This window comes from Cupressus sempervirens, chromosome 8 (genome assembly GCF_028749045.1).
Source record: "Cupressus sempervirens isolate cs-2001-9-10 chromosome 8, ASM2874904v1, whole genome shotgun sequence".
NCBI classification, from domain to species: domain Eukaryota; kingdom Viridiplantae; phylum Streptophyta; class Pinopsida; order Cupressales; family Cupressaceae; genus Cupressus; species Cupressus sempervirens.
In genome coordinates, this window is record NC_143125.1 from 847,625,699 (window position 1) to 847,650,719 (window position 25,021).

The 25,021-nt window shown below is 37.0% G+C and overlaps 1 pseudogene; it reads left to right on the plus strand.

The window, feature by feature from the left end:
* LOC149545072 (glutamate--tRNA ligase, cytoplasmic-like) overlaps window positions 1-25,021 on the plus strand; it is a 117,249-nt pseudogene that overhangs the window by 49,621 nt on the left and 42,607 nt on the right.

The following is a 25,021-nucleotide window of genomic DNA, read 5'->3' on the forward strand; positions in this document are numbered from 1 at the left end:
ATTCATGAATCGAGCATCTAGCTCTCAATCTATCCAACTTGTCAGCATAAAGTAGTCAACCACAATTCTCCACCATGAATATACCTAGTAACAACATCTCATCCCTTCTACATGAAGAAAAAATCAGAAAATCATGTGAATATGAAGCAATAATGAAAGATCAATGGGAAAATACAACCCATAACCAAGCCATAAATGCAACCTATAAGTATAGACTACTTACAACATTGCACAACTTGTAGATCCAACAAGTCATCATACATATCCAAACCAAATATTGATAACCATATCATCATGAGACCAATCTAAAAAATTAACTAAGTATACAATGACATCAAAACTTAAATCTCCAATGCCATAAACTCACAATGTTACAATAGTCAAAATATACCGTAAACTGTTCAGATTTGGTGCAAGTTTGGCATGATTTATTTGGTGATATATTATACTTTTCTTTCATGGATATGGATCTTGATCTATGGTACATGAGTTAGTTCTAGAGGGTTCATTTTAGAGATGGTTTAGCCTTGGTTATCTCCATGTGCATATGTTGCTATGTTGGTTGAGTTTTGGAGATGGTTTCATATTGGGCATATTCTTTGGTTTAGAAATGGTTTATGAGTTTGATCTTCTTGTGAGAGGCTTACATCCATGATTAGTTATATGGTATGGTTTTAGTGTTATTGAGGCTTCTTGGTTGGGGTTTTATGGAGGAGATCATACTTGCACAGTTTACATCTAGAGGTGTTTGTAGAAGGACATGATATAGGTTATGATTTGCATGGTTTCTCTGGTCTTGGTTATCTGCCTAGATGTCCAATTTTTCTTAAACTAGATTTGAGATAATGGGTGTTGCACACATTGCATAATATTGTTATATTTTATTATTTTATTTTATTATGTAATGTTGTATCTAAGTGGGCGTGAAACATGTAAAGATTCTCATGGGATATACTTGATGAGTTGTATTGCAACATTTTGATAATATTTTATATAATTATTTAATATTGAGAAAAATAATTAAATGCCCAATATTAAATGTGGGGTCAATGGGTTAGGTAGCACATGGTTTTAGCAAATGGTTTATGTAATACCACTTGGTAGTTTTTTGGGACTTGCTACTATATAAGCAACCACAAGGGTAGTTTTTGGTGTGACAAGGAGAAGACATAAGGCAAAAGTCAAGTGGGACAAGGCTTGATAGGTTAGCGAAGGGAGCATTTGTGAAAGTTGAAAGCATGGTATGGGATGTGTGGATTCATGCTTGTTCATATAGTTTTCTCGATTGTGGATATGGCCATGAAGGCTTCCATGATTGTATTACAAATTGGTTCTTGTGGCGATATTGAGTTGTAAGGGATTATAGATTGTAATCAAGTTGTAATCACTGGATTGTAATTGTATATGCTATATTAGTATGTTATAAACACTAAATTAAGAAATTAGAAGCATTTACAAACTAAAATACCATAACATAAATGAGAGACTAAAGAGGAAACCCCAATTGGAAATATGAGCCAAATGAATGGACTCTCCCAATAGGATTCACTCTTTACTTGGTAGATGAGTCTAAGGATTGGGATGTATGCTCAAGATGCTCAAAATATGCTTCAATGGTGGGGATGTGTAAATGGAAAATTGGTAGCTTTGTGAGCTCTCAATTTGGCATTATAAGGGTATGGTTGATGGTTTTTGGTTCTCAAACTAGCATTATAACTTTGGCTTAAAGGTTGTGATGAAATGGCTTGGGAGGGGATTCAATTTATAGACTAAGGGCTTGAGGGATGGAGGGTTAAGATGCAAGGGGAGATGAAAGCTTAAGGAGGGCTAGGAAGCACTCAAAGGGGAGCACATGGATTGTGCTTGATTAGCACCAACCAGGGAGTGACACATGTCACAAGGTGAGTGGATGGAGGAAAGGGGAAGGATGAGTCAACAAAGGAGGCTCAAGGGATAATATCTTCATAAAGACCCTTCATTATGGCTTGTAAGAGCAATGAATGGGCTTGTAAGAGTCTTTATGGCCTTTGTAAGAGCATTCATGGCTAAGTGGTTGGGATATTTTGGAGGGAGTTGAGATTGTTGACTTTGCTTGGCTTAGGAAAGTCTTAAGCTTACTTAGGGAATGTGACAAGGTTAGGGGGGGGATTAGGAGTGAGTTTAAGATTAGATTAGGGATGTTAGAGATTTTCAAGTGGATGGCATTCATGAGGGTGGGTGAGTTAGTAGCTAAGCTTGGTTAGGATGGGTGGATGGGGTGGATTAGGCTAAAAAGAGGGTTTAAGAATAAGTTGGGGGCTTATTAGATTTGAGGGTTTTATTTATCAAATAGATTTATTTGATAAATGGGGATTTTGGAATTAGATAGAAGAAAAGGATTTAATTGATAAATAATAGGTTATTTGATTTATCAATTAAGACTATAGATGATTAATTAAATTAATCAGCTAGGGGATCACAAAGGATTAATTAAATAGTAATTTAATTAATCAAGCCTTTAGGGATAACTAAATAGGATTACCAAAGCAGTGTAATCAAATTTAGGTGTCTACATTTTGCCCCTCTTTGACATAGTGTTGAGACAATACTATTTCAAAGAAGTTTGAATGAAGAAGACACGAGGAAGATGTTTTAGCAACAAGGTTGCCCCAGTCTCGGATAAGAAGAGGAGAGACTAGACATAGAGATGCCCCCTCAAGAAGGCAATGGGGAGAGAAAGTGAGGCTTGACGGCTTCTTGAAAAATCCAAGAATTTGAGATGAGTAGGGAGACTTAGATTGCCAAAGAGAAGGGGTTGAATTAGCTCAAACTCTCACTAAGGGAGAATCAGAGGCACAAGAGGAAGAAAGCTTAAGACTTTCGATATTGGGGGGAGGATGAAGGAGAAGAGCACTATAAAAAGGAATCTAGGATAGGAAGATGGATGATGGGATGATAAAGCTGATGCAACATGATTTCAAAGAGTTAGATTGGCAGAAGATGGTTTTTGGAGATCCCTAGGACTAGGATGGTGGATCTCGAAAGATGAGGCTTGGTGGATTGATTGGATTGGTGGATCCCTAAGACTAGGATTGTGGATCCCTAAAGCTAAGAGTGGTGATTGATTCAAAGAGATACAATTGCACAAGCTGGGGTAGGAGAGACAGATGCTGGAGATGGATTGGGGATAATGGAGATGAAGGGATTCCATTGAAGCTTTTTGAGTGGGGGGATACTTCAAAGAGAAGTACCACCATGTAGTTGAGCACTAGATTTTCTATAAGACTATTGTTTAATTGCCAAGGTTACCAAGAACATCAATTCCTTTTCACCATCTATCTAGAGGACTAACGAACTGACTCAAAACAAACATGCAAGGATTACCCCAGCATCACACATGAATCTTGAAAGAATAAGAGTGGAACTGACACTGGGTAACCCACGAGCAGAAAAGAAAAACAAACAAACAATCTGATCAAGACCTTACACCAAGATTGCCCCATTCGCAGTATACCATGATATGGAAGATCGTGGCAACTCTGAGGAGGGAACACCCCAAAAGGGAATATTCCAAATCAAAAAAAAGAAAAATTCCAAAAGAGAACCATTGCCAACGAGAGGGGTAGGACAAGGTACTAACAGACCAAGATCAGACATGAGGAAAGCTATATCCTACAAGGATCTATCGGAGAGCACCTAAGCAGATGGATCTAGATGAGTGATGCATCTGGCAAGCTGAACTAAGAAGGATAACACTGTGGTGATAGGAGATCTAGCAAAAGGATGCATTGGAATACCTAACCAAGGGTTGTGCAATGTGTGCAAGATGTTGATTAAGGAGGAACTGACACGAAAGTTGGATAGATACAATGGTACTAAGCTAAAAAGGATGTACAAGCTGACAGACCAAAATATGTTACAAATGTACAAGGTTGTTCATGTTTTGTTTTTGTGAGATGGAAATTTTGGTGAAGGGTGGGATATCTGTAATAGTTGATAGGCAGATAGGTAGATGGTTTGCAAAAAGCTTAAGTGAAAATGGGATTCTTTGTGTGCATGTGATAGGATACAAACTAGGATACAAGCTTTGAACAAAATTCGGATATACAGGCTATGATACAAGGGATGATACAAGATTTACAAGCTGGGGTACAAGATTTAAAAGCTGAGGTACAAGGTTTACAAGCTGTACAAGAGGTATTTACAAGCTCCATTAGATTTTGGATATTTGGTTGGATCACCAAGGGAACAAGTAGGTGTGTTATGCGATGGTGGGTGAATGGATGAGGGATAGGATAGTGATAGATAATGGATTAGTCTTAGTACAAAAGGCACCTAAATTACTAGGTTTTCACCAAGGTACCTATCCAAGGTGCTTGAAATGCCAAGTTTTCACCATTGGATGCTTATTTCTCTTTACTATTTTTTTTTCTTTTTGTATTTTTCAAAAGCTGGGTATACCAAGGATCTTCAAGCATAGAACTTCTTGAGATGAATGATGTTAGTAGGATCATTCAAGAGTTCTCCTTCTGGTGTAGATAGCTGATAGTCTCCAGAGCCAAAGAAAGTAGTGACAACATAAGGACCAAGCCATGTAGGTTCAAACTTGCCTTTCTTTTCTCGATCTGCTTGGACTTTCATGTTTTCTTTGAGGACCATGTCGCCTGGCTGAAAGTGTCGTGGGAGCACCTTCTTGTTGAAATTCCTTTTGAGATGAGTTTGATAGATGGTAAGATGATCATAGGCTTGTTTTCACTTCTCGTCTAAGAGATATAGCTAGTTGAGCCAAGCTACTCTATATTCTTCATCTGACATTTGCCCTTACAAAGATATGCGCAAGGAGGGAAGTTCAACCTCTATAGGTAGTACCACTTCAGCACCATAGACTAAGGAGTATGGAGTTGTTCTTGTGGATGTATGGAAGGAAGTTTGATAGGCCCATAAGGCTAGATTTATTTGTAGGTGCCAATCATGGCCGAAACCATTGACAACTTTCTTTAGGATTTTGAGGAGGGTTTTGTTAGTTGCCTCTGCCTAGCCGTTACCTTGTGGGAAATATGGACTAGAAAAGTGGTGATGGATGCGGAGGGAAGTGCATAATTCTTCCATGTTGAGATTTTCAAAGTTGCCTCCGTGGTCGGTGAAGATGGTGGATGGGATGCCGAAGCGACAAACAATGTGGTACAAGATCAACTTGGAGACCTGAACTCCTGTAGCTGAGACTAGGGGGACTACTTCCACCCACTTAGTGAAATAGTTTGTAGATGTTATTATCCATTTATGTACATCAAATGAGAGGGTTGTGATAGTTCCAACTAGATCAAGGCCACAACAAGCAAAAGTCCAAGGTGGTGCAATAGGCTGTAGATCCTATGCTGGAGCATGCACAAGATTTGCATTCTGCTAACATGGGAGACACTTTTTGAAAAAGTCATAGGAGTCTTCTTCAATGGTAGGCCAATAGTAGCCTGCTCTAAGGATTTGTCACACTAGGACAATACCACTCGTGTGGGCACCACAAAGTCCAGAGTGTACTTCTTTTAACACCATCACATCCTCGTTTTGGTCTAAACATCAAGAGAGAGTATCGTGATAACCCCAACGATATAGGGTATTGGCTATCATAACATAGTGGGATGATTTCTAGATGAGGTTCTAGCGTTGGGTACGTGTGAGGTGAGGGTATATGATACCATTGTTAAGGTAAGCATGAATCTCATGGCACCAAGGGGATTGGGGACCAACCAAGATACAAACACGGTTTGAATCCTCATTCACATAGGCAAGTGTGAGGAGCTGCTCGACTAAAAACTCATACTGTGTAGCTACTTGGGGAATTTCCAAGAGCGAGCCTATAGTAGCCATAGCATCTACTACTTTGTTCTGTATTCGAGGAACTTGTGTAAACTGAAGCCTCGTAAAATGCTAGGTTAGCTGATCAACTAGCTCTTTGTAGGGTAATAGCTTTTCATCTTTGGTTGATATTCATTTAGGGCTTGTTTGATGATGAGCTGAGAATTTCCAAAGATTTGTAACTCAGCAATGTTCCATTCTACAGCTATCTTTAATCCTGCTATGAGGGCCTCATATTGAACTATATTTTTGGTGCTAGGGAATTGTAGCTTGAAGGCTTTTGGAATGTAATCTCCTTCAGGTGTGACCAAAAATATTCCTGCCCCTAATCCATGAGATGTGTATGAGCCACCAAAATAAAGTTTCCATGGGGGTTGTTCTTCAATTAGATAGATATGCTCATCTGGAAATTTTGTGATCAAAGGATATGCATCTATTAAAGGTGCATCAGCTAGATGATTTGCTATAGCTTGCCCTTTGATTGCCTTTCTATCCATATACTGGATGTCAAATTTTCTAAGGAGCATAACCCATTTGGCCAAACGGTCTATAAGTCTTGTTCTTAAGAGCATATACTTGAGAGGGTCGATCTTGGAGACTAGTTATATTGTATGACTTAGCATGTAGTGGTGAAGCTTTTGAGTTGAGAAAACAACTACCAAACAAGCTTTTTCCATAGGAGTATAATTGATTTCATAAAAAACTAGGGTTCTCCTGATGTAGTAGATGGCTCTTTCTCTGCTATAGTCATCAAGATGTGCTAGAAGTGCCCCTAGAGCAGTAGGCATTGCTGATATGTACAAAATTTGGGGATGACCAGGAACTGGTGGAACCAAGATAGGGGGATTGGTGAGATACTGCTTGAGCTGATCAAAGCTGCACTGACATATTTGATCCCACTTGAAGTTCTCATCCTTCTTTAGTAAATGTGAAAATGGTGTACACTTATCTACAAGCTGGGAGTTAAAGCACCAGATAATTTGAAGCTTTCCCTGAAGAGAGTGAAGCTGTCATACTGTCTGGGGAGGAGGCATGTTTAAGATAGCCTTGACCTTCTTAGGGTCGATCTCTATACCTTGTTTAGACACTATAAAGCCTAGAAGCTTGCCAGATGTGACCCCAAAGACACACTTCTTGGGATTCAACATGAGATGATATTTGGCTAGCCTATCAAAGACTTTCTCCAGGTCAGCAAGATGATCCATGAAGGTGTGAGATTTAACCAAGATATCATCTACATAATCCTCCAAAATGCTATGGATAAGATCATGGAAAATGGTTGTCATAGCTCTTTGATAGGTAGCCCCTACATTCTTTAGGCCAAAAGGCATCATGTTGTAACAAAAGGTTCCCCAAGGGGTAGTGAATGTTATCTTATGCTAATCCTCTTCTGCAATCTTTATTTGATTATACCCAAAAAATCCATCCATGAGAGACAAAATTTCATGTCCAGCTGTAAGATCTACAATCATATCTATGTTGGGCAAGGGAAAATCATCATTTGGACAAGCTTTGTTAAGATCTCTGAAATCAGTGCAGATTCTGATGTCACCAGAAGGTTTAGTGATGGGGACCATGTTGGAGATCCACTTTGAGTAGTTAATAGGTCAAATAACCTTAGTAGATAACATTCTTTCTAATTCATCTTTGACTAGTAATGCCACCTTGGGGTGTATTTTTCTAAGCTTTTGTCTGACAGGCTTGATCTTTGGATCGACTACAAGATGATGAACTACAAGCTTTGGATCAATTCCTGGCACGTCCTAATATGACCATGCAAATCAGCCAATGTTCTCTCTTAATACCTCAAAGAGGAGATCAACTTGGTCTTGTGATAGGGATGCATCAATGTGAACAAGTCTGGGGATCTCTGAAGAGTCGATGTTGACTTCTCTAGTATCCTCAATTAGAATAGAAGACACCTCTGGTTGATTATCTTGAGGAGGTAATGCTAAATCCTCATGTTCTACTTGTGACTCTAGATTTTCTTGCTGAGGGGTTCTCTTCGCTACCTTTGCTAGTCTCAAATTTTCCTTAGTTCTAGTTTTGGGTGTATCGGAACTAGGTTGGGGATTTTCTCCAAAATACCCCTTGGGATCTAGCTTATAGATATAGGCAGAATCTGGCTTTGTTTGCTTGTGAGGAGTTTTAACTCCCATGAATCTTAGAAGTGCTTCCTTTAATGTGAACTCATCAACGTGTATGATGCTTGGTTGGTCCCAATCTATGAGTTGTGGATGGGCGAGTGGTAGGTCAATGAGGTGGATGGATAGTTCTTGGAGAATAGAGTCTCTAAGGGAGATTTGGTCTAGGATATCATCATAGGCTCTCTTTTCAACTTCCTCAAGAATGTCTTCAATTTTGACAAGGCTGCGGTGAATGTTCGAAAAAGTGTGACCGTCTATATTGGTGCCCCCAGTTGTGGGTATACCAAAGCCAAGACCTGACTTCAATTCCCACCTGTGTGTGTCGATGGGGCACTGCATGCCTCTTTCTTCTGGTCCTAGACCACCACCTTGATAGTTCCATTTGTTAGTGATGAGCTTATGTTCTTGGAGATACTTCTGGCTGAAGTGATCAAGGCATGCTTGATTTCTTTGAGGTGCATCCTTATGTAACCAATTGTTGATATCTGGAGTGAGCTCCTCATGAAGAGGGATTTTTGAGGATACAAAGGTTGTTGGGCCAAACTGTTTGTATCAAGGAGGTGGAATCTCCTTAGCTTTGTGATATGTTGGTCATCCATGGGCATGTGGATCAAGTGGGAGTGCTCTGACAGCAAATGCATCTGACAGACTATACTCTCCATAGCCTTTGTTATTGATCTTCACGGTAGATAGGGTGGAGGCGAGGATGGTTTCTGGGTCATTACAAGTGTGGGATGAACTGGTGATGGCTATGCCAATATCAATTCTAGGGCAATGGTTTGTATATGAAGCTTCAACCGCATCGCAATAAGCAAAGGGTTTTGGATCAGCATGGATGGTTACCTCAGTGCCTTGATGCAAAAATTTGACACACTGATGGTAAGTGGATGGAATGAATTTCATGGCATGAATCCATGGGTGATTGAGGAGGATGTTAAATGGCAGGTTTAGATCAATAACATGGCAGAGTGTCTCTTGGATGATTGGCCCAACCTTGATTGGCAGCAAAATAGTTCCTTCTGTGGTTCTTTCAAAGTTGTCATAAGCTTTGATGGTGATAACCTCACTGATGATATCTGCCTCAACATACCTAGCTTGTTTTATGAATTTTAGGGTGCAAATATTTAAGGCTGATCCATTATCTATCATTACTCTTTTCATGACAAAATTGGATACCATGATGGCTATGCGAAGCGGAAGGGTGTGATCTGGCTCGACCACAGGTATGTCAGTGGGTTTGAATGATAGGGCACATGAGGAGGATAGGTGTCCAACAAGATTATGAAAATTAGTAGCGTTGATATCTGAAGGGACACGAGATTTTATAAGAGCACTATCAAGGATGTTCTTGTACATAGGACTAGTGCGAAGAAGGTCTAAAATGGAAATTTGGGCTGGCATGTTCCCAAGGTGTTCCAAGATATTGTACTAACTTTTTGATGGACCTGATAGTGCTGGTGAAACTGGTGGGCCTGTGATGTTAAATCATGCTCTTTGAGTGGTGACTGCACACTCATTGTTTGGTCCTTGGATATTGATAACATTGACAGAAGGCTCTTTCTCGGATATACAACCTATGAGGCTACCATACTCTATATATGATGAAGTGTGGTCATTGTTCTTCCCATGTTGTTGGTTTGGCTAGCAATTGTTGGTGTTGTTGTTGTTGTTTTGGATAGGTTCTTTTCCAAGATTTTGATTGTTGTGAGGAGGAAAAGCATTTTGATAGATCTGTAGGCCTGCATTGGGAGAGGCTTGGGCACCAATAGTGATTTCCTTCCGATCAATGAGGTCTGACACATAGTCTTTCAGTTTCATGCATCTGAGGGTAGTGTGACCTTTTACCCTATGAAATTTACAGTACTCATTGTCTTTATACCATGCAGCTTTGGATTGGCTTGGGTCAATTTTTTGGGTAGGAGGAAATTTGATGAGGTTTTCCTTGACTAATTTCTCAAAAATGACATCCAATGGCTCACCAAGGGGTGTATAATTTCTAGGTGCAGGTTGGAATCTGGGCTTTTGTCTTGCAGCTACATTGATGGCATTAGCTTGATTGCTAGACCCTTGGAAATTGGGTCTTGGATTGTGGTTTTGATAGCTTTGATTATTCTGCTGTTGGTAGTTGATAGCTAATTGATTATTTGATTGATATGGTGGGTTAGACTAATTTTTGGAAGGACCAACAATATTCACATGTCTGGTGTCAGTTATGCCATCTGTTGCAATGTCCTTATTTTTGTTCCAATACCTAGACTTTTCATTGGAATGTGATTGATTTTGGTTGGCTTCCTTGTAAATCTTGACCACACCATCTTTAATGAGTCCTTGCTCAAGGATCATTCCTTTCTCTTTGATGTCTTTGTAGGTCTACAGATAGTTCATGGTCATGTGGTGAGCCAAGTTGGGATGGGCATTATCAATAAACATTTTCACCAAATGGCGCTCCGGCAAGGTGCATGATATGCGGGTGGTAAGGGTTTTCCATCTTTGTAGATATTTGGGAAGGCTTTCTCCACCTTTTTGCTTAGTGTGGACAAGATCAACTACTGATAGCTCTGTTTCAATAAGATGGGCATATTGGGCTACAAATGCCTTAGACAATTCAGCAAAGTTTTTAATTGTGCCATATGGTATTCTCTAAAACCATTCAAGAGCTGGTCCAACCAAGCTTTTGGGAAAGAGGCACAAGAGGAAGATGTCATCGTATGCCACTTCTTGGAAGTTCATATAAAATTCTTTGATATGTGTGACAGGGTCTCCTTTTCCTCTAAATTTGTCAAATTTGGGTGTTTCAAAATGCTTGGAAAATGGTGTCATGGTAATGGCTCTGTCAAATGGGTAAGGACACACATTCTCAAACTTGAAGGTTTTTGGATCATTTCCTTCCTAGATGTTCTTCAAAGCTATCTTCATGGCTTCCCATTCTGAATTAATGGGTGATGGCTGGGGTGCCCCCAATGTAGGAGTGCCCTGAGGTAGGTATGTGCTAGATGGGGCAATGGAATATGGATGGCTTTGAGGTATGGGCTGGTAGGGATTGTACATGGCTTGGGCAACTGAATGGTGGATGATGGGTTGCTAAGGTGGAGGGGGCACATATTGCTGCATGTGTTGCAAGGCTTGCTACTGATATTGGATTTGAGGTTGGGATTGAGGAACATAAGCTGGCTATGGGATAAATGGATTGCTTTGTGGAGGTAAGGTATAAGATGGTTGTGAAGCTTGGTGAAAGGATCGGGGAGCTTGTGGAACTTGGCTTTGGATTTGAGGAGTTTGACCAATATATGTGGGTTGCGCCCTCATCTGGGAAGGTGTCTGCATGGCAAAAGAGGCCAAGTAATTGGTGGTTGGTGGTGATGGATTTCCTCCTAGAAGTGGCATAGAAAAATAGTTGGTAATAGGATATAATGGATTGGTTGGTGATGGAGGTGGTGGGAATTGAAAGCTTGGGAATGGAACTGATGGGGTTTGATAGCTTGGTGGCTGGATTTGAAATCTTGGTAGAGTGGTGGTAGGAGCTTGGGTCACTTGAGATCTTGGTAGAACATTGGTAGTAGCTGGTGGGGTTTGATAGCTTTGTGGAGTGAGGGTAGTAGCTTGTGGATTTGTGGCTGATGGTACTAAGCTCCAAGGACCTAGTGGAAATGATGGAATTGTGTTCTGAGCTGAGGTAAACAAGCTGGGGGTGATAAAGGGTTGATTACTTGGCCCCATGGGTGGCATCTCGATTGTGTATTATTGAGGTTGGCCAAAGATACTAGCACTGGTTTGGGAGATGGGTGGATTTGGAAGGCTTGGTTGGGGAGTAGCAGCAACAATAGTGACGGGAGTGAATGATGAGGCTCTTTGGGTGAAGGGGGTTTGGGATGGAGTGATATGGACCAATGGTGGAGTGGTGGTGGCTGGATTGGCTTGTGGAAGGGAGATTTCAACTTGGGTGGAGGCTGGTATGTTTGGGTCTATTGGATCATATGGGGTGGGTTGAGGCTCTTCTTTTGACACATATTGAGGATAATTCGAATGATAAGAGCCTATGGGTGGTGGGAGTTGTCCAAACAATGGGTGAGATGGCTCTGATAAGGGGGGAGGTCTTCCAAAGTCAAAGGCTCCAATGTTGTCCCTTAGAAAGTTAGCCATGATTGTTTCCTTGTTTTTGTCTATAATGGCATTCACCAATACTGCATTTCCTAGTTGGTTCATGAAAGCTTCAATGTCAGTAGGTGATGGTATAGCATTCTCTAGGCTAAAGGATGGTTGAGTGCTGAAGGGGAGCGATGTTGTTGGATCGAAATGATAGGGCTTCATTGTTTCCCTCTTCTTCTTGCCTGAGCAAGTGACGGGTGGCATGAAAATGCAGAATGTTTCCTAGGGATGAGATTCAACAATGCTAATGGATGAAAAAGGGGAAGGCTTTTCTATGAAAATGATTTCCTAGGTTGAGGCAAAGCTATATGACAAAACCTAAGGAAGATTGGGTTGAGGATTCTAACTTCAAAGATATGTTGCCAAAACATGAAAGGTCTACTTTCCTATGTACAAGCTTGGTGGTGATTGTGTCAACTTAAGGATAGACTGATGATCCTTTAGGAAGAACATGAGATTGACCACTTGTGGATCCCAACCTTTAGCTCAAGGTGATGAGGGATAACAAGTGACAAAGCTAGATTACCCTAGACAAAGCTCTGTCAAAGGGATAACCTTGGTGAGATTGGTGGATTTAGGAATGGCAAACTTTTGGCAAGGTGACAACAATTTTGAAGGATTAGATGTGAAGTTTTTGGATTGCTAAATAGATGTTTTGGTTCTAAATGAGATGGATGAGCTAAAATACTTAAGAGGATGACTAAGGATGGCTGGCTTTCTTACAAAGATGATTCTAAAGTGAAGCTCATGCAAGAAGATGCGGAGAAACAAGGGGGTCTAATCATAGAAGTCATGCCTAGTTGGTAAGGCATAAGCATTGTTAACTCCTAGATGTTGGTTAAGTTGGATGGTGCGATCTAACCAGGCATCTTGAAGGGCTTTGTCAGTAGCTTTGTCCTCTACTTTGTGGAGTTTGGCAATTCGAGGGCTTGGTGTTAGTTCTTTTCTCTTGGCTAAAAGTTCTTGGTATGCCTAAGATGGCTTGAGTTTAACTTTGTGAAACTTCTGTTTGGGTTTGGGTTGTTCTGACATGAATTCTTGAATCTTCTTGGCTTTGAGAGATCTCGATTATTTTTCTTCAACTTGTTCAACTTATGGAATAGGCAGTGACTACACTAAGTATGCCTTAAGCTAGGATTGACCAAGTTTGGCAAACATTCATTCAACAAATAAAAAATCAAACTATAGATAGAAACAACTAGATAGAAGTTTTTGATTCGTAGAAAGTGATACTTGCGCTGAGGAGTGTGTATCTTGTACAAATTTTTTGATCAGTCACTTCAAACACATTAACATCCTCGATGGTTGTCTGCAAGAATGACAGTTGATTTAGCTAGGGATTCCTCGATATACCCAAGGTACGTGAGGCCCAAGTCCGTAGATGAAACCAAAAAGATGTCACACAGCCGAGAGGAGTGGTAACCCACTTCTCCTCTTTCACTTCTCAAGGGTATAAAGTTCCTTGAGGCTTAGCCTGAGTGACAAAATCTTGATTCCAAGAGAGGTGTCTTTAGATTCACCTCCTGATCTTTATACTCTGTCGAAACGCTGGAGTTGAGGTCATCCAAGGGGTGATGAAATCCCCAAGCAGGCCTCCCAAAAAGAAAAACAAGGTTTTGGATCCTAATCTTATGCACCCAAGATGGCCTCAAAAGACGACAAGGGGAGAGAAGACTTGGATGACCTTGGGCTAAAAGATAGGATTCTTTTCCAACTGACGCTTAAGTTTTTTGATCTAGACTTTGCAAGCACTCATGTTTAAGAGACAATGTTCAATTCCAACTTTGAAATGCACCAACAAAGAAAAATTGATCGAAGAATGCAAACAAGAAGAAGAGTTAGGGTCAATAAAAAAGTAAACTCGCATGCCCAAAGGCCCTCCACATCAAGTATCGATTAATTTTCTTTAAGGCATTCAAGATTGAGTGTTTGTTTATTTCAAACCCAAAACAAAGATGTGCGAAACTCGATTGTCAAGCGCGCACTCGGAGACCCTCCACGTCAATAGTTGTTCAATTTTAAAATCCAAACATGAAGTGTGATCGATTTAATCTAGATTTTTGGACATTGAAGAAATCTTATAAGTTGAAGACAAACCCTCAAAAAGAAAATTAAGTAGAATCTGATTATGGAACGCTTAACACTCTCTTAGGTGGACCCATCCCCATAGATGGCACTGAGATTGCAACCAATAGTTAAATTGATGGGTGATTAAAGAGGGTGAGTCCAATGAAGAAACTACTAAATTTGATTTTTGTTGTTTTGATTTTAACTTAACAAATTTTTTAAGTGTTCAAAAATTAACTTTGCCTAAGTTTCATGCAAAAGAGAGACTTGTTTGTTCTTTTTAATGCACCAAAAATTGAAGTGTGAGATATTGCAATAGTTAGTTGATCTTTTGCATTCAAGATTAGATTTGTTGTTTTAATCATGCATTCCAAGGAAAATTTTGATTTTTATCCATGGCATTCAAGAGTGTGTTTTGAACAACATACATTCAAAGAAAAATGTGTTTAACCATTCAAGTTCATTCAACGAAAACCTAAAAAACATGATTAAATCTGTTACTCCAACCTGCAATAAGACAAAAATAAGCAAATTGATTAGTCACCCAAAATCTTCCAAAATGAAAGCTTAACTATGGGAAAAAAAATTTTAACTTTTTTTGTTGTTTTTCCTAGGCGTGAAAATGTTTAGAATGGTCTAAATCTTACGAAACCACTAAAAGTCAAATTTTGATTTATACTCTTTTTTGTTTTTTTTTAAATAAAAAGTGCAGGAACTGATACGCTAAAACAGAAATGTAACATAAATAGGAAGAGATGATATTTCATCAGGTAGAGATGCCAAAATTCAGAGATGTCAATCTGTGGAGATGCCAATCTGCAAAGATTTTGAAACTCGCAGACGCTGAAACTCGCAGACAACAGTCTGATGAAGAAGGCAGCTGGTAGTGTTAGAGATGACAGTTGACAAATTGCGACAGTGAAGATGATAGTTTGACTGCTGGCGGTAGCGAAGATGACCGTTTGACTATTGGCGGTAGCGAAGATGATAGTTTAACTACTGGCGGCAGTGGAGATGATAGTTTGTGTTTTGAATAAGAAAATCGGCCAAGTGGAGATGATGGTTAGAGGCAGAGATGATGATAAATGCTGAAACTCAGAGACACTGATCTATGAAGATGATAGGATTTACTTTGGAGACGACAGTTCAGGATTCGGAGATGACAGTCATCCAGTCGGAGATGCCGATCTGCAGAGACGACACTACGTGGAATTGGGTTTAAAACACGCAAATTTTCTTCAAAAAAATTTTGGAATTTTATTTTTGAAGTTTTTTTTTCTCCCCAATGCTTCTTTTAACTTGCAAGAACAAGATTAAACCCTACAACTCACTCAAACAACAAGAAACATTAGATTATTAGCCAAAAACAATATATAGATAGAAATAGATGATTAAATGACTCATAGTGGGGTCCCACCAGGCATGCCAAAATGTATATGCTATATTAGTATGTTAGAAACACTAAATTAAGAAATCAAAATTATTTACAAACTAAAATACCATAACATAAATGAGAGACTAAAAAGGAAACCCCAATTGGAAATATGAGCCAAATGAATGGACTCTCCCAATAGGATTTAGCTCTTTGCTTGGTAGATGAGTCTAAGGATTGGGATGTATGCTCAAGATGCTCAAACTATGCTTCAATGGTGGGGATGAGTAAATGGAAAATTGGTAGCTTTGTGAGCTCTCAATTTGGCATTATAAGGGTATGGTTGATGGCTTTTGGTTCTCAAACTAGCATTATAACTTTGGCTTAAATTTTGTGATGAAATGGCTTGGGAGGGGATTCAATTTATAGGCTAAGGGCTTGAGGGATGGATGGTTAAGATTCAAGGAGAGATGAAAGCTTAAGGAGGGATAGGATGCACTCAAAAGGGAGCACATGGATTGTGCTTGTTTAGCACCAACCAGGGAGTGACACATGTCACAAGGTGAGTGGATGGAGGAAACGGGAAGGATGAGTCAACAAACGAGGCTCAAGGGATAATATCCTCATAAAGACCCTTCATTATGGCTTGTAAGAGAAATGAATGGTCTTGTAAGAGTCTTTATGGCCTTTGTAAGAGCATTCATGGCTAAGTGGTTGGGATATTTTGGAGGGAGTTGAGATTGTTGACTTTGCTTGGCTTAGGAAAGTCTTAAGCTTACTTAGGGAATGTGACAAGGTTAGGGGGGGATTAGGAGTGAGTTTAGGATTAGATTAGGGATGTTAGAGATTTGCAAGTGGATGGCATTCATGAGGGTGGGTGAGTTAGTAGCTAAGCTTGGTAAGTATGGGTGGATGGGGTGGATTAGGCTAAAAAGAGGGTTTAGGAATAAGTTAGGGGCTTATTAGATTTGAGGGTTTTATTTATCAAATAGATTTATTTGATAAATGGGGATTTTGGATTTAGATAGAAGAAAAGGATTTAATTGATACATAATAGGTTATTTGATTTATCAATTAAGACTAAAATTAATCAGCTAGGGGATGGCAAAGGATTAATTAAATAAAAATTTAATTAATGAAGCCTTTAGGGATAACTAAATAGGATTATCAAAGCGGTGTAATCAAATTTAGGTGTCTAAAGTAATAAGATTGGACTTGTAGTTTGGTGGACGTAGCCCAGGGATTGGGTGAACCATGTTAAATCTTGGTGCCTTGTGTTCATTTCTGTGTGATCAATTTTTTTTTGTTATCAATTTTATTTGCATGTAATTGTTATTTATGTCCATGGTTTTTTCCTAAAAAGTACAATTGAAGAAAGAATCAAATCAAACTCATTATCAACTATGGTATGGCTACAAACTTAATGTAAGTTACTTGAAAGTATTTGGTAGCAAATGTTATATATTGAAAGAATCTAGAAAAGGAAAATTTGATGTCAGGGTGATGAAGGCATATTTTTAGGATAATCCTATAGAAGTAAAGCATACAAATGTTTGAATTTGTCTATTCATAAAATCATAGAAATTGAACATGTTAGAATATATGAGTTCGCAAAAATGAGTGAAGAAGAAAGTAGCAAAGAGCCAGAGGATTAGAGAAGATTTGTTTACTATGAATTTGATATCTTTCCAAATCTATATGAGAGAAAGGAAGCTTTACCCCCCAAGTCTCCAAAATCTCTAACAATTATTGAGTTGTAAATAGTGCAACCTTAGTCACATCTTGAAGGACTCAAGTTTCAGTCAGAAGCTAGTTCAAACTGAGTGTGATGGACCCAAGTCATAAATAGTGGAACTTGAGCTAGATACTAAAGTTCATGATGAAAATAATGGAATTAATTTCAAATCCAAAGAACCTATGTTAGAATGATATGTTAGAAGGCATCATGCACCTGATCAGATCATTGGAGACAAATCTGATGGAACAATGACAAGAAGCAAATTAAAAGGTACATGTTTACTTGCTAAATTTGAACCTAAAAATGTTAAAGATGCTTTAGATAATGAAATATGGGTTGAAGAAATTAATTGAGAAATATAAAAAATATAGAAGAACAAATCTTGGACCCTTGTTCCTAGAACCAAGGATAAAAATGTAATTGGCACAAAAATGGGTGTTTAGAAACAAGCTAAATGAAGATGAAAAAGTTCCCAAAAACAAGGCAAGATTGGTTTGCAAAGGCTATTCTCAAGAAGAAGATATTGATTATGGTGAGAGTTTTGCTCTTGTTGCAAGATTAGAAGGTGTTAGAACTCTACTAGCATATTCAGCACATAGAGGATTTAAAGTGTATCAAATGGATGTTAAATCTACATTCTTGAAAGAAATTCTTGATGAGGAACTCTACATTTAACAACTAGAAAGTTTTTAGATCCTAACAAAAGAGACATGGTCTAGAAATTACACAAAGCATTATATGGTCTCAAGTTAGCTCCTAGAGCTAGGTATGAAAGACTTCATAATTACTTGATACAGATTGGCTTTCAAAGAACAAATGATAACAGTAGTTTATATATCAAAGAAGGAATAGACAAGAAGATTGTGTTGGAAAAAATATTTGTTGATGATACATTATTCCTAAGAAATGATAACCTATGCAAAGCCTTTTCAAAATAAATGAGTAAAAAATTTGAGATATCATTGTTTGGAGAAATAAATTTTTTTGTTGGATTGCAGATTTAGCAAAACAAAAATGGAATATACATTACTCAATCCAAATATATCAAGGAGATAGTAAAGAAATTTGGAATGGAAGATTTAAGACCAATTGGAACGCCCATATCTACTAGACATAAGCTTTCCGAAAATGATTATTCAAAAGAAGTAGATCAGACCACATATAGATCAATGATTGGAAAATTGCAATAGGTAGTGCATACAAGACCTAACATTGCATTAGCAATTGGTATGGTGGCAAGATTCTTAGAAAATATCAAAGAATATCACATGATGAAAATCAAGAGAATCATGAGATATTCTAAAAGGTACTAAAGACTATGGTTTATGGTACAAACTTAGAGGCAATTTGGACTTAATGGTATTCACTAATGCTGATTGGGCAAGAAATATTGATGATAGGAAGAGCACTAGTGGTGGAGAATTATTTCTTGGTAAGAGACTAGTGTCTTGGACAAGCAACAAAGAAAATTGCATCTCTCAATCCATAGTAGAGGTAGAATATGTGGCTGCAGTAGTTAATTGTTCTAACATTATTTGGTTCAAACAACTGTCGGAAGGAATGAAGATAAAGATCAAAGATCTAGTAGTCATATACTATGATAACACCAATGCAATCAATATATCAAAGAATCCAGTGATGCATACCAAAACAAAGCACATTGAAATAAAATATCACTTTTTATGAGAATTAGGGTAAGATAAGGAAGTCAAATTGGAATATGCAAACACAAAAGAACAAATTGTAGACATATTCACCAAGCCATTACCTAAGGATGAATTTATGTATGTAAGAGGTAAGCTAGGCATCATTCCCCTATTTGAAGCTCACTAAATAAAGTTTAGTGATGCATCAACCAGAACCTATTGAAGATCAATCAGTTGGTGTAGTATTGACAAAGGCATATTGCAAATGAATCAATACTTTTAAGGTACATTGATATTAATAGAGTTTTTGTCTTTGGCATGTATTGTCAAATAGGGAGAAGTTTACTATCATATCTCATAAAAAAAATTAATTAGGAGAAGTTTTTTGTAAGAGGGAGAAGTGTACTATCATAGAGATATCAAAGAGGGAGAATGAACTTGGTAATAGTTGTTGTAGGCCAAAAGATTTGATACTGATAGAGAAATTCCTCATAGATGTGAATCAAAATGAAATTAAGGATATGTTCCTTACTTTAATCTTGTTCCAAAAAAATTATTGTGTTATGACATGTTGTGTTGCCATCAATGACAAATAGGGAGATTGTTGGAAACAATTGATTAATTATGTATTGTCTTTGATGTTACACAAATGTCATATCATTATTAGTCAATGTATATCAAACTCACTTAGGAAGTGAAGATAGTTTTCTATGTCTACCAAGTGTTCCTGTGTTTTCATAGTTTAGAAGTTAGTGTCTATTGAGCTCACTTGATTAATGAAGGAAATGTTAGATGGAACCAATGTTAACCAACCTCACTCAGTTACCAAAGGAACTTTGTGAATATGCAGTGTTAACCAAGTTCACTTGGTTAATATTGAAAAAAAAATTATGAGTTAGTGTCTACCAAGTAGGGTCAACTAATGAAAGATTTTCTTATTTTGGCATATTGAGTTTAATTAATTTATCTATTGGTTCTAACTAACTAAGGTGATAAATATTAGTTATTCTAAGTTGTATATGAGCTGACTTGACATTATGAATGATATAAGTATAAGGTCAAGTTGAGAATTTGAAAGTGTGTAAGAGTGTAATGCATGGAAGATTTTGAAGATCTAATGATGCAGTAAGGAAGTAAATTAAAAGGATAAGTAGAATATCCTTGTGAAGCTGAAAAGATATATTCAATCAAGAAGGATCAAGTACAAGACAAAATAGAGATCTGTAATCAACAATTTAGTTACACCAAAAATTAGGTCATATCATTATTACTCTCTAACCATTTTAGTAGTGATCTAAATCTCTTAATAGAGTTGGCTTAACAACTATTTGTGAATCCTCTAACAAGGTGGTATTCCTGTTGAATTTTCTAAAGACCTCTAACAAGGCCACTCCTAACAGGGTGATTAAATCCTTTAATATGGTCACACCTAATAGTGTGTTTTGTAAACTTTAATAGGATTGGCTCCTAATAGAGCTAACTTCAAAAGAGTGAAAATAGTAACTAGTTACAATTGGTGGTTTTCCACATTAAATCCTAGTGTCAAATATGTTCATGCTATTTTATTTTATGTGTTTGAATCTAATTTAAAATAATGATAATCATAGATAACATCTAAGATTTTCATTTTAAGTACTTACCAAGCATATTCAATATTTATCGAGTTACAACATTTTATGTGTGTTTTCCAAGCATCAGCAATATTCAGTATTCAATTTTTTGAGTTTATTTTGTACTAACATCTAAAGGGATCTGGGATTTATTTTTGTGGTAACTGATTCACCCCTCTCCTCTCAGTTATTCCTCTTATATTTCCAACATATAGAAAATGGATGTTCTTATTATATGATTGGTGACAAATTAGATAAGTTTGCATAGTTATATAAGTATGACAATGGTTTTCTTAGATTTGGAGATAATACACCTTGTTTGATCAAACATTAAACATTTCAAATAGATTTTTTATAAGAATTTGTCAAAAATACAAAAATTGTTTGTTAGAACCTTGATAAACTCTTGAAAATATCCTCATGGTTTTTTTTTTTCTTGAATGGCCCAACAATCAAACATTGCATTGTACCTATGAAAAAATCTATGTAAAAAATAAGTCACACATTTTTTGGAGTTTCTAATCACCCAACATTGAATTTTGATATTTTTTTTAATAGGGTTTTATTTCACTTTAGAGAAAACCCCTCATAGAAGTGAAAATTTAATGATGAAATTTTTTTTTCATAGGTATAGCATTACCATTGGTGCTATGGGTGTGGTCATTAAAATTTTGAACATATTTTTCATTAAAATTTCAATAAAAAATCAATTGTTTTTTTTAAAAATTACTCCCAATTCACTATTGTGTGATCAAAACTAATGGATGATATGGTGGAAAAGTTAATGACCCCTATCTATCTATTAAATTTTCCTACAAGAATAGGGATGTCATTGATTTGGATGGGAAATAAAATTCACAATGAATGTAATAGGAGCATAAGGCAAATTGGTGAGGTTTCAAACAAATCTATTGTACTTTGGTTGATATTTAATGGAATAAAGACTACTTACAGAGAATACCCCTCTATTTTTATTAGCTTAGTCACATTTTTATATTATTTAATTGTTAGTTTTTGGAATGAGATTGATGTAATTGGTGACAACCTAATTATAGATGAAAAGTGATAAACAAAATTAAATGTTAGAAACAATTGGTATGATTGGTACACTTAGTCATGACCAGCACAGTAAAGAAATGTGAGTTCAAAAGAAGATGACAAGTTCCTATCTTACCTATAGTAAGAAGAATGATCACATGATTGGTATAATGATGCAATTGAAGACAAACTAATAATGATGATTTGTGTTGAAAGCAGATATATTAACTTAACATTTGAAGTATGGAAGCAAGAGAAGTAAAGGTGATTCAAGAAGAAATCTAAATAGGTAAAACTATTAGCATGATTTCTAATGATATTCCTTTGAGGGGAGTATCCTAAGAATTAGAGAGTGTGAGCATGATTGACATGTTGCATTCATGACTGTGTTTGTCATTGATGTCAACATAATATTATTTTTATAGAGACTAGTAAAGTAGCAAATAGAGAACGAGGTCACACAGTGATGCAAGATCATCTTGGGTGTAAAATAAATCTTGCATCACCTAAAAATACTTTTATTTCAATCTTTTCTATTTTAATAAGGACTGGTAGACAAGGGGGTTGCTATTTTTGGGAACTTTCTATTTTTAGTAAGTTAGTCATGCAAGCTTAGAATCTTCTCATTTTCTATATTAAGGTTCATTTTAGAGTTGTAAGCCTACCATAAAAATCTCATTGCTCTAGCTTAAGTATAAGAGAAGTTATTACAAATTTTTAGTGGAAAATTTCTGAAAAAATCTTTAGGCTCACTGTTGGCTATTATAACCACTTTTTGAAAAATTTTATAGAAAATTTTGTAGAAAGTGGTTATAGTAGCCAACTAGAGCAATGATTTGAGAGTTATCGCCTTCCAAAGTTGGGCTACCCAAAATATCTAAAATAATTATCAAATATGTATTTGGCCAACTGTGTATGTATTGTTAGAGACTATTGGCCCTAGGTATTAAGTTTCAATTTCTATAACCTTCTCGAGTGAAATAAAATTTCCTATTTAAGAAAGGCCCAACTATTGTCTAGGACAGATCGGGGTGTAGTTCATAGCATTGTCTTGAAAATTACTATAATGAAGGTGCCCATGAGGGTTAGCATATTGTACTTGTGAATTATATAATTCCACATTTGTGGCGATAATAAGAAATCCATATTTTATTCTTGCATTTGTTATTTTTTCTTTGTTTTTGTTATGGGTTTATGGTATTAAGGGGAACACCCTTCATCAAGTGGTATCTGAGCTAGAGTTCTTGAGTGTGTGGATAGATCATCAATTATGAGGTAGTTTACACTAAGATCGTAGTTTGGGCTGAGCATGTAAATAGATCATTGATTGTGAGGCAGTTTACACTAGGGTTTCAACAAAAGCACACAAATGCCTCAATGAAGAGAGCGCAATAGAAGAGTTGTAGATGTTACACCTAAGGGATTTAGAGCCCTCCAAAGACAAATGCAAGCATTGAAAGAAAAAATGCATAGAGGAATATATCATCCCATAAGAGATGGAAGCAAGGATGAGGATGAAGTAGAAGAAAATGTTGAAGTAGAGGTAGTTGTAAACCCAAAGGAAGAAAGGCTTTTTAAGGCCATCTCCAAGATTGGAAGAAGACCTAAGTTTAAAGTTCCCACATTTTTGGAAAATATTAACCCAAAAGAGCTAATTGATTTGATCAATGAATTGGAGGAGTACTCTAAGTATGAAGATATTGAGGATCGTAATAGGGTCAAGTTTGTGAAGATGAAACTAAAGGGACATGCAAAAATTTGGTGGTAGGAGGTTTAGTTTTAGCAAAATAAAAAGGGTAAAAACAAAATCACAAGACATGATCAAATGATAGCTAAACTAAAGAGATAATTTATTCTCATGGATCATGAGCTTGATTTTTTGAATTATATGGAAGGGTTGAAGCAAGTAGGAAAATATATTCAAGAGTATACCAAAGAGTTGTACTAAGTTCTCATTAGAACTAGCCATGCATAAGTTGATAAGGATAAAGTGGCCCATTATCTTAATGGGTTGAGGCCAAGTATTCAAGATCAGTTGAGTCTAGCTCAAATGAATAGTATTGAGGATACATATCATTTTTTTCTAAGAGTTGAGGAGAATTTGAGCAAGAAGTTTGACAACAAGAATAGTGGAAGAGGTTGCAGTGGAAGATTTGGCACTTGATCTTATAGAGGTTGTAATGATAATCAGAAGAAAAAGGATAAGGTTGGAAGTAGTAGTTAGAACCAAAGGTGAAATAATTCCAATTGTTTACATGATTAGAACAATAGAGAATAGAGAGGAAGAGGCAAAGGACAAGGATCTGGAAGAGGAGGCTTTTATGGGAAATGTTTTCACTATGGAGAAGAAGGGCATAAAGTATTTGAATATTCCTAGCCCAAAGGAAGGATAGAATGAAGAATAAAATGCCAGGCTAGAGTAGAAAATTTTGATGAAGATGTTAGATCATGACATTCTAAAGATGCTAAAAGTGGAGAAGTCCTAGTTAACAGAAGAGTCCTACTGAGTGGTGAGAATGAACCTAATCAAAGAAGGAGCTTGTTTCACACAAGTTTTGGATGTGAAGATAAGTATTGTGATGTGATCATTGATGGTGGAAGTACTAACAATTTTGTATAAAAAATGATGGTCACAAGGCTGAAGCTAAAGAGACAGAAACACCCGTGCCCATACCATATTTCTTGGGTGCAAGATGATCACAAGGTCACGGTCAATGAGCAGTGGTCAGTGAAGTTTAAGATTGAAATCTACCAAGATGAGGTATTATGTGATATCATACCTATGGATATATGTCATATATTTTTGGGTAGGTCATTATAGTTTGATAGGCATACTATACATGATGGATGAGTAAATACCTACACTCTGACCAAGGATGGAGTAAAACATAAGTTGAAGTTGTTGAAGGAGAAACAAAAAAATGTATAGAATATGTTTTGTTGATGGAAAAGAGTTTCTCAAAGGTATGAAGTGTGAGCATATGTATTTTTCTATAATTCTAAAAGATAGTAAAGAAGAAGTAGAAGAGGAACCTATAAAAATTGTAGATATGTTGAGAAAGTTTTTTGATATTGTATCAAATGATGTACTTGATAGATTACCCCCAATCAGGAAGATCAATCACCAGATGCATTTGGTTCTAGGAGTCAGTTTTCCAAAAAAGGAAGCACATAGAATGACACTAGTAGAAAGTGAAGAGATGAAAGCCAAGTTCATGAGTTGTTGTAGAAAGGGTTGATTTGAGAGAGTCTAAGTCTATGTGTTGCACTAGCCATATTAGCACCAAAGAAGAATGGAGAATGGAGGATATGCCTAGATTCTAATGCTATCAAAAAGATCAAAATAAAATACAAATTTATCACTAAGGATGGATAATATTATGGACTATTTGAGTGGGGCTGAGTATTTCACAAAGATAGATATG